The following is a 10070-nucleotide window of genomic DNA, read 5'->3' on the forward strand; positions in this document are numbered from 1 at the left end:
CAGTCCCTGTTTTATTTTTGGAGGCGGAATTTTAACAAGAGTTTGCTTCCCAAGAATCTTTCTTAGCACTGATGCGGCTGAAAGAATATAACAGATGACAACTTCAGTTTGCATTTGGGTCCCCCTGCTGCTAGAACTGTTTAAACTACCTCTTTTAGCACCGGATTCTCATTTCTTTTTGCCACAGGGTTGTTCAGATGAGCTTTTGCTGCAGGGTGAAGCTGTTTCCTAGCAATCCTTGTGCGCACAAACATCATCTCCTGGGAGTGAGAGTTGCCTGTCCCTGGGGAACCTTGTCTGCACTGCCATCATCTTACATGGCAGAGGAGTTGCCTTGCCATGGACGTAGCCAGGAGGGGAAGAAAGGGGCAGCTGCCCCCCCCCCCAATAAATAAAACGCAATAAAATCACATAGCAAACTGAGTTTCTGCCCCAACAAAAATCCTGGCTATGCCCATGTGCGTTGCCCTTTTGCTTTCCCCTTGCAATTCTGTTTGGATCTGTGCTAATATCTGGTAAGGGTTTAGAGCAGGCGTGTGGCCTGTTACACTGAATGCAGCTCACCAGAAAGTGGCCTACTAGGCTCCTTGGCCAGCACCTCTTGCTTTTGAAGACCCAAGCAAGCACCAAACCTGGGAGCTTTCTAACGGCAATGATGATGAACACTTCCAAATGTTCACAGTCTTTTACATGGATTAACCTGAATAGCACATCACAGAGAGCCTCGTGTGAATGTCTGCCCCCTCCTCCCACGTGCCATGCTGAGAGACTGTGAGCAGACACTTCGACTCCTTGGCTTCACCATCAGCTAACCTTTCTTCCTTTCCTACCCCTTGTTATTTGGACCATTTAACCTGATGAAAAGTTATAGCTCCATATGTGACCTTTTGGTTGGCCTAATAAAGTTATTGTCCTACTATGGATTTCAGAACGCATACACTTGCAATTGTTACCAGTCCCAACCCCTGCAAGGTAAGCCATTGCTCTTATTCCTATTTTGATGACGGAGGATGGTCTGAAACAGAGTGACAGGGACTTGACTGAGATATTCTAGGGTGTTTGGGGTTGATATGAGATTCAAAGCTTCCTGATTTGGAGTTGAGTTGGTTGGCCACTATACTATTGGTGAGGGACCATAGAGCACATGCTTTCCATGCAAACAGTCCCAAGTTCAGTCCTGACAATCTCTATTTTAAAAGGATGCAGGTGACGTAAAAGATCCCTGCCCGACTACAGACCATCAAAGGTTATGCCAGAATGAATTTGTTAGTCCTTAAGATGAACAAGGCTGTTGGTTGAGACTAACATGCCTAGCCCTCTGCAGAGCTGCTCCTAGTTGGAAGAGAAATAAAGATTAGCAAATATTATAACCAGGTTTCTATGTCCTACATTAGCTCTTATGTTGCTGCTTTAGCTTTATCATAAATCTGGTGGGCTGTGTTCACCTAGGTAATCTAATTTGAAGACATCTTTAAGCATATTTGGAAAGGAAATATAGTCAGAATGCAATAGGTCTTTATGGATGCATTAGGTGGTGTGGAGAAACTTTGGCCCCCTGGATGTTGTTGAACTACAACTCCCATCTTCCCTGGCTACTGGCCATGTTTGCTAGGGATGGTGGGAGTTGTAATTCAGCGATAGCTGGAGGGTCAAAGGTTCCCAGCTCCTTATATGGATTCTACATCTGAGATGGGGAACCTGTGACCCTCTAGACTTTGTTTGGCTCCAAATCCCATTAGCCCAAGCCAGCAAAGCTAGTGTTCAGAGACAAATGGGGGTTGTAGTCAAGCAACATCTAATGGGCCAGTTTCCCTACTCTGGTGCTACGTGGCTTGCGATTGCAGAGCTCAGCACAGCAGGGCATCTAGCCAGAATGGCCTTAAGTGCAAATTCCTCCTGATTGGATGTGTTCACACCTCACCAGTACAAACTGCTTAGGGTGAATCCTTATATGCCTGCTCATCTTCTAATGATCTGCATAGGTGTGGCAATCATCACTGGGGAACCACCTTGCATTACATCAAGAACACTATTTTGATGAAGGCCGATCACACATTAAGCTGCAATCCATTGAGTGGTGAAACATATCCACTGATGTGCATGCACACATGAGCCAGCCCTTCATCATCATTTATCTGGATCCCATCTAATAAGGACAACACAAGCAATCAGAGGCTACGTATATCTTTTACACAGTTTTTATTATCCCCTTTTCAGAGTCTGGACTCCATGTTCTTCTGCACATGCTACCCTCAGCTTTTTCACATGCAGTTTATTTTTATGTTTGCTTTCCTTTTCAGCAGTCAGGGGCAATGGAATGGCACTAGTGGTGACTCCTGTCATTCTCACAGTTGCTGTTTGCGTGCAACTGAAGCGGCGATATTTATGCAAGCGGCAGCCGTTAGACAAACAAAAGCCTCCCTTAGCCGAGTCAACAGGTTCAACCTCTCCCCTGCAAACGGAGACCCCAAAATATGATCCGAACCTTAATTTGATCTCTGCCTCCCCTCCCTTTTTCCCTGTTGCTGCGATGCTGCTAGTCGGACAGCAAAGATGCAAATGATTATTCTCTCCTGACAGAGCCACAGAGCGCTCTCTGTATTTAACTGCAGCCCCCACAAGTTGGATCAAGCAGGAGACACTTGATAGCTGCTGTTTCCGTGGTTGAAATATTTGTGAAGTTAACGCATAATCTGAAAGCAGAAGCTAATAAATTATAGGGTGCTAATTGGGGCCGGAGTGGAGCCGTCAATCACATTATCCTAAACACACGGAGACCCTCATAGCCTAAAAAGGCAAGAGAGCCTCCAAGAACAGCTCCCAGTTGTCACCAGCCATGACATCCATCTCAACAAGAGCATCGGCTGTCAAGGCAGACAGTGCTTAAAGATTTTAAGCTGCAATCCTATACATACTTTCTTGGGGCTAAGCCCCATTGAACTCAGCGGTGCTTCTTTCAGAATACCATAGGCGTAAGAAGGCATAATTAAGATCAGGCTTGCTTTAAAGCTGAAAAGATATTGCAGATATTTCTGTATTAGCCAGTAGGGACAACTTTCTTTATTGAAACATCTTATATATGTAGCAACAACAACAACAACAACAACAAATTGCTTTGAAACTCCTGTATCTCCCAAGTTCCCACAGTTCTGTAGAAAATGGAAGGTCGGTTTTGTAGAAATGCATTTTGATTACTGTTATTCCTTTTCTGGGATTTTTGAAACAATTACATATAGGACCCCTGGACAGTTAAGTCCAGTCAAAGGCAATTACGGGGTTGCAGCGCTCATTTCGCTTTTCAGGCCAAGGGAGCTGGCTTTGTCCACAGACAGCTTTCTGGGTCATGTGGCCAGCATGACTAAATCACTTCTGGTGCAATGGAACACTGTAACGGAAGCCAGAGTGCACGGAAACACCATTTAGCTTCCCGCAGCAGCAGTACCTATTTATCTACTTGCACTGGTGTGCTTTCAAACTGGGACAGAACAATGGGAGCTCACCCCGTCGCGCAGATTCAAACCACTGACCTTCTGATCAGAAAGCCCAAGAGGCTCAGTGGTTTAGACCACAGTGCCACCCGCACAAGACTCTCCATTTATGCACATATGTCTATTACAGACAGCTGCTTACAGCAAAAGCCAAATTGTGTTCATTTGCCATACAGGACAATTAATAAAGATGCCCCTTGTTATCATCCAGATATACTAGGCAACATGGCACCACTGCTTAAATCTGCATTAGCAACTATGACCTGCTTATTTTCCCACCACCAATGTATTTCACAGGCAAAACGTTTAAACAGCAGTAGCACAGTGGAAAGAGTATGTGCTAGCTTGATGTCCCCAGTTCAAATATCAGCTTGCCCATGAAATCACTAGATGGTCTACGTAATATGGAGTAAGCAATACCTGCCTGCTTTACAGGGTTCTAAGGATCACTGAGATAATATATGCAAATACTCTGACCACTGTGAAAAATACTATATAAATATGAAGGCCGACATCTTCTGCACATTTATTAAAAAGTAAGCTTCAACTAACATAGTGAGACTTGCTCTGGTATAAAAAGGGTATGATCAGGCTACACTTATTGTTATAATGTGGAAATGACTCCAAGTTTGTGGAATGGTCTTTACTGCCCACTAATGATGGCTCTAGACTGAGTCAAGCAAGAAAAGAGCAGGTGAAACCCTAAGTTACAGGGGGACGGAGAGGATTTGGTCTCTTACCTTTTGTCTTCCTTAGCAGTTGTTAGAAGGCTATGGGGCAAGAAGTGGGGCTTGCAGGTTTCTTTAAGAATCTGAGCAGAGGGAGACCCTGGAGAAATCTTCATGCAACACATCAAAGTATTTTAGTGGAGTGGCAAATCATTTCTTTGTTGAGAGGAATGCAGCTTTGCATAATTGGGAATCGCTGAATTCAAACCTGTTGCAGGAAATAGAAAGTGACTGGCACCCTAAAACATTGTTTGATAAAAATGATCAAGAGTTCACCAATGCACTTGCCCAAATGAGAAGGGGTGGTGCCACAGAGAATGGCAAATACAGTATCAACCCCTGACCTTCGTGTTCAACTGCAAAAGATGCATGTGATTTTAGACCAGCTACCATTTTTAGCCCCACTCGCTAACGCACAAGGTGAAACCTGTGGGTTGCACAAGAGAGACAAGTTCTCCATTTACATCACATGAAAGTCTGCAGATTTTGTGTGAAGAATTTGTCAGAAGCAATGGAGATGGCACTGATACATACTGAGACGCATATGAGTTACATACTATGAGGTGGTCTCTGACTTGGTTAAAAAACAAACTGTGGTTTTACACAAATGAGCAATGTGCTGGCGCACACACCTGCATCATGCTTGCTTCTCTCCACCCCATGTCTGGTGGCCATCAATTTAAATCTGAACCCATGGCTCCGACTGACACACTGATTGGGACAATGCAACAGTGGGCAGCCTGTGGCCCTCAGCCTAATTTTATGCGGGTGGCAAGGAAATGGGGGAGGTTATTGAAAGAGAAAAAGAAAGAGCACTTTGGGGTCTGGCCCCACCTACCAGCAGCAAGCAGTCCCTGATAGATTAACCCTGAGGAAAGGTTCACAGCCCTGATATGATAGCTGTCAATGTCACAAAGATACTACATTCCCACTCTGCAACTCAGGCTGCATATGCAACATACATTTCATGCACATGATTTCCCCCAAAGTATCCCGGGAACTGGAGCTTGTTAAGGGTGCTGGGAATTATAGCTCTGTGAGGGGTAAATCACAGTTCCCAGGATTCTTTGCAGGAGGCCATATGCTTTTATTGTATGGTGTAATCCCCTTAGGCATCTTTAGGGATGATGGATGGCTCCCAAGCCCTGCACCTTTAAGTTTTACAACCTGGATGCAGAATAAGGGCCACATTTGAGCAGAACCCGCCTCATCCACTCAGAGTTTTAGGCACCAGGGGAAGTGATGCAGAAAGGCCGCTCTGTTCACCTTTGGTGAGGCTGGAGGTGTGGGGAGGTGGAAATGCCTTCCCGTACCCAGGCAAGCTTTTGCTTAAAATTTTGTTATTTAGCTCCCACACCGATAACTTCCCATTGCTGGTTCTGCTTGTGTTCACTTTTAATAAAGTGGCCTATCGTTCAACCCACACGTTGGTGTCAGGTTTTATTTCAATGGCCACAAAACCAGAGCTTGGAAAGTAAAAAGTAACTTGTTCTAGTCTCAGGTCCGAAAAGGAACTGATTCCAATTCACTCTCATCTCTTTACAAACTGAACTGGTTTGGTTAACAATTCAATGCAAGTTCATCCAAATGATTGTTGGTACTTTTTTCAGCTTTGAGAATGTTACAAGCTACTGTGCTGAAGTATAAATTATATGTAAGGAGACATCAAAATACACACACAGTAGAATGTATATTATTTGGTTTATTTCCCCCCAACAATTATAATCTTTAAGCAGGCCAAAGTGCTGAAAGAATAATAATTTTTTTTAAAAAGAGAGAATGAAGCTGAAGATTAACTACAGTAGGAATCGTTCGAAGTGCTGGGGAATAGCATATCTGGGCTGCTGCTATTTTCAAGTGCATTTCAGACACGTATCAGCAAATCCAGGTTGTGCAACCTCCCCACATGCAAATAAGAATGAATGCTTAAAAAAAATAAAATAGCCAAGAGAGTCACACATCCCTGCAAACTTAGTGCAAATGTATCAGGATGAATGTTCACTACGCAGATCATCAGAAAGTGAACAAAAGGTGCAGAGGAAAGAGGGATTCACTGAGTCCTGTAATCATGACCTCCCCCAAAAATACACAGCAGATCTGCATATATGGGCACCTTCTTGAAAAGAGCCCTTGCATGACATTTGACATTTTCCCAGATTTGAAAAGGCCACCAGGTGATTGGATTTTTAATTTGATTCAAAATGGATAAAGAGCATCTACTGGTAAAGTGATTTTATTTGTTTGCATGGAGCTCAGCATAAATACATACAAACACAAATGTGTTAATTATTAATGCTCAGTATTAAAACTTGTTCTTTAAATTTGATTTAAGAAGAAAATATTTGAGATTCAACATCCAACAGGAACAGGCTCTAGATCTGCAAATATTAGTAGAATGGTATTGGCAGAAATGTTCCTTCCTTGTCTATAAATTCTAGCTGAAAGGGGACCAGCTTCAACGTGCCATATTAAATTGGCATTTAGCACGGTGAAACTGCAGTTGATCTTCCCTGATCGTAGAAACAAAATGCTAGCAGGTTCATATTTATAAAGCAGATGTATTGCATTAGAATACATCACTACACATGACAAAATTTCTCCTTAAACATTGGCTGTTAGAGAACTGCTTTTTGGATTATGCAGGAACAGCTGCAGACATTTGTGTCTTCGAAATATACAGTATTGATGAAAGGTAGTTCCTTTACACCTCCATAAGTCCCTCCATAAAAATAGCCTTTTCAGTTCTCATGAAGACACACTAAAGGATTATCAAGGGAAAAGGCAGAAAAATAGGGGAGGTGGGAGAGAGAGAGAGATGACATTGCAAGGATGCACAGAAATAAAATTTTATTGGCCCAATGTATTTTGAAATACACTTATTTTGGGGACACTATAGATAACAGCAATGAATGTTTCATATAATATAGCACTAACAATTATACAGTATTATACAGGGTGTAATACAGGATATTTTTGTAAGAAAGAAGCCCACCAAATGGTGGAGATATGCAGCGACAGGGACTATAAAAGTGGTTTTGCCTTGGCTTTTAATTCTTCCCTCTGTGTGTCTTTTTAGGGTCCTTGGTCCTTACTGCAGGCTTCTGCAACCCCCTCTTGCACATGCAGCTGTGCCCATTAGAGGATGGGTCTTGTCCCATTTTCGTTTTCTGTTCTTTTTCGATTCTCCCAAAATTACAATTGCCAACCAAACATTGCGTTCCTTAGTCCTGACTTGTGTCAACATATGCAGCCTTATTTGTGCATCTGAACACAGACACAAAAATAAACAGCTAAATGGATTTGAGTTATTATTGTTGCTATTCTCTGTACATATTCTTAGTAACCCATTCCTTTTTTTATTACAGCCTCTGCTTAGTTTTCTTCGCTACCAAGAAAGGAAGCACGTGACTGACATCCACGCTCGCTGTCGCTTAAGAGGCATAAGCAATGCCTGTGTTAATTTCACATGACCAGATAATCTTGAAAAGATCTCTAGTTAAAAGTAAAAGTTGGAAAGATAAATTTAGGCACCAAGCTTAGCGTGGGGTGGGAGTGGAAGCAGGTTTGGAGACAAAAACACATTCCCCAGCCATGATGACAAACAGCTTAGAAAAATCACTTGATACTTACTGTTAGTTCAGGAATATTAAAGCAATATTTAGCCTTTCAATCCTCACTTTTCATGAAACACGTTGCGCCGTCTTGGTATTCAGATTCCTTGATTAACAAAGCATTTCATGGAGACTTTAAGGGCAAGCTATCTTAGATCCACTGTGCTGGCAAAACACTCTGGGTATTTTTGCAGTACAGAAGGAAAAGTTAAAATAATGACTTCTAAGTCAAACTGAGTATTTACAGAGCAGACACATGATGGTTGACCTGGCTAAGTATAGACCACTGGAGAAGCATTCACATTACTTTTCTTTATAATTATCTAGAGCCGATGAGGTGATCTCCATACAAATGGAAATATGATGTCATTGCAACATTTTTTAAGCCAGATATATAGATAGCTTGCTGATTGTTTCCTTGAATGAACAAAATGATCCCACAATTAACAAAAAATATTGTTATTCCCTTTAAACCAATGTGTCACTATCAGAGAGGAGGGGCCATATATATTGCAAGTGACTTATTTTATTTTATTAAACTCTACACTTCAGATATAAACTTCAAAGAAGAATGGTGTTGCATGTGTTTACTAAAGCAGAAAAGAATTGTTTTTTAAAAAATAATTATGCCTGTTGCTATTGGATGATCTTAGACATTTAAAGGTTTGCACTGTTTAAAATGAATTCCCATGTTCTCCTGACCAGGATGCACATTAACAGAAGAATCCTATGTATGTATACTCAGAAGTATTCTCCCCATCAAGGATAATAAGTCTTACTGCCAGCTAAGTGTATACAGTAATCTGTGGCATTCCAGTTGCGATGGGAAAATTTATCCATTTTAATTTTTCTCTGTTTTTCAATTATCAAAGCTCTTTTTAAAAAATACCCTACATTGTTTAGCATCGCAATATGGCATTCATCAGGATCCAGGCCTAGAATGTTATGTCAGTAGCAGACTAAAGGTCAGTTCACACAATCAGATTGACATGATGGGAATGTGGATCAGCAGGGAAAGTCCAAGACATTTTCCTGCCCAATGTTGATCACCAAATGATCCCACCTCCCAGTCAAGGTGTTTAAGTACCCAAGGTTGGCCACATTATTTTGTCAGTTGAGGCAGAGCATCCTGCAAGCATCTCTCACTGGCAAGAAAAATACAACAATACACTAAATAGGAATTTGTTGCCTTTTCATTATGCCCAAAACCAGCTGTCTGAGGCAGCTGCCTCACTTCGTCTAGCGATAGGGCAGGCCCTTTCAGACTGTGCAGATGGATGGAATCAGAACCTGGCAAGCAGCAGGCTGTTCCCCAAGCAAAAAGACACTGCTATTATTTCTACCTGATATGACCAATCAGAAGGCACCTTACCGTCTATCAGAGAAAATCAGCACATCAGGGACAGGCAGTTTCATGCTGAAATGGTATAGTCCTAGGAGTGGGATACAATGTGATTCTTAATGTGGAGAGTGGACCTTTTTAAAAAAAGAAGTACGGATGTAGGTGGCAGGGCCAACCCTGCCCTTAGGCAGCTGCCTCAGGTGGCAGATGCTGGGAAGCAGGCAGTGTTCAAAAACAGAGCGGTGTGTACCACACAACCTGCCCTGGACCTCTAACCTAGCCTGCGGCACTCAAGTGCCCTGGAGGGCACTGTCCATTCCCCTTGGTTGAGGGATGGGGGAGAAATGCAATTCTGTTTGCATTTAAGGAAGAACCGACCTTATTCACACTTTCTGAAACAATACGAGAACCCAAATGCAGCCATCCTTGGAAATCCACACTTTCCTGAATTTTGCATTTCAGTTCTCCATCCAAGTTAAATGTGTGAAAAATGCATGGAATAATGGAAAATCACAACAACAAAATGCCTCCTGTGAGGGATGAAATGCTTTCCAAAAATGTGCTCAATGGGCAAAGTTCAGTTGGCAGAGCATGAAACTCCTAATCTCAGGGTTGTGGGTTTGAGCCCACTTTGGGGGGAAAGATTCCTGCATTGCCGGGGGTTGGGCTAGATGACCCTCGTAATCTCTTCCAATTCTACAATTCTACAAGCGTGGTTAGGAGAAATCTGTACTAAAATATTGGAGAATTTTCATGAAACCTTTTTTTCAAATTGCAAACTGATGTGGAGAACTAATCTTAAGAGTGGGGAACTGAGAAACAGAGAGAAACTGAAATGGGTATGTTTTCCAATCCCCACCAGTGTTGGAGCAAGATTCAACTGCTGGTTCAACTAGCTTTT

Source organism: Podarcis filfolensis, assembly GCF_964270895.1.
Source record: "Podarcis filfolensis genome assembly, chromosome: 3".
NCBI classification, from domain to species: domain Eukaryota; kingdom Metazoa; phylum Chordata; class Lepidosauria; order Squamata; family Lacertidae; genus Podarcis; species Podarcis filfolensis.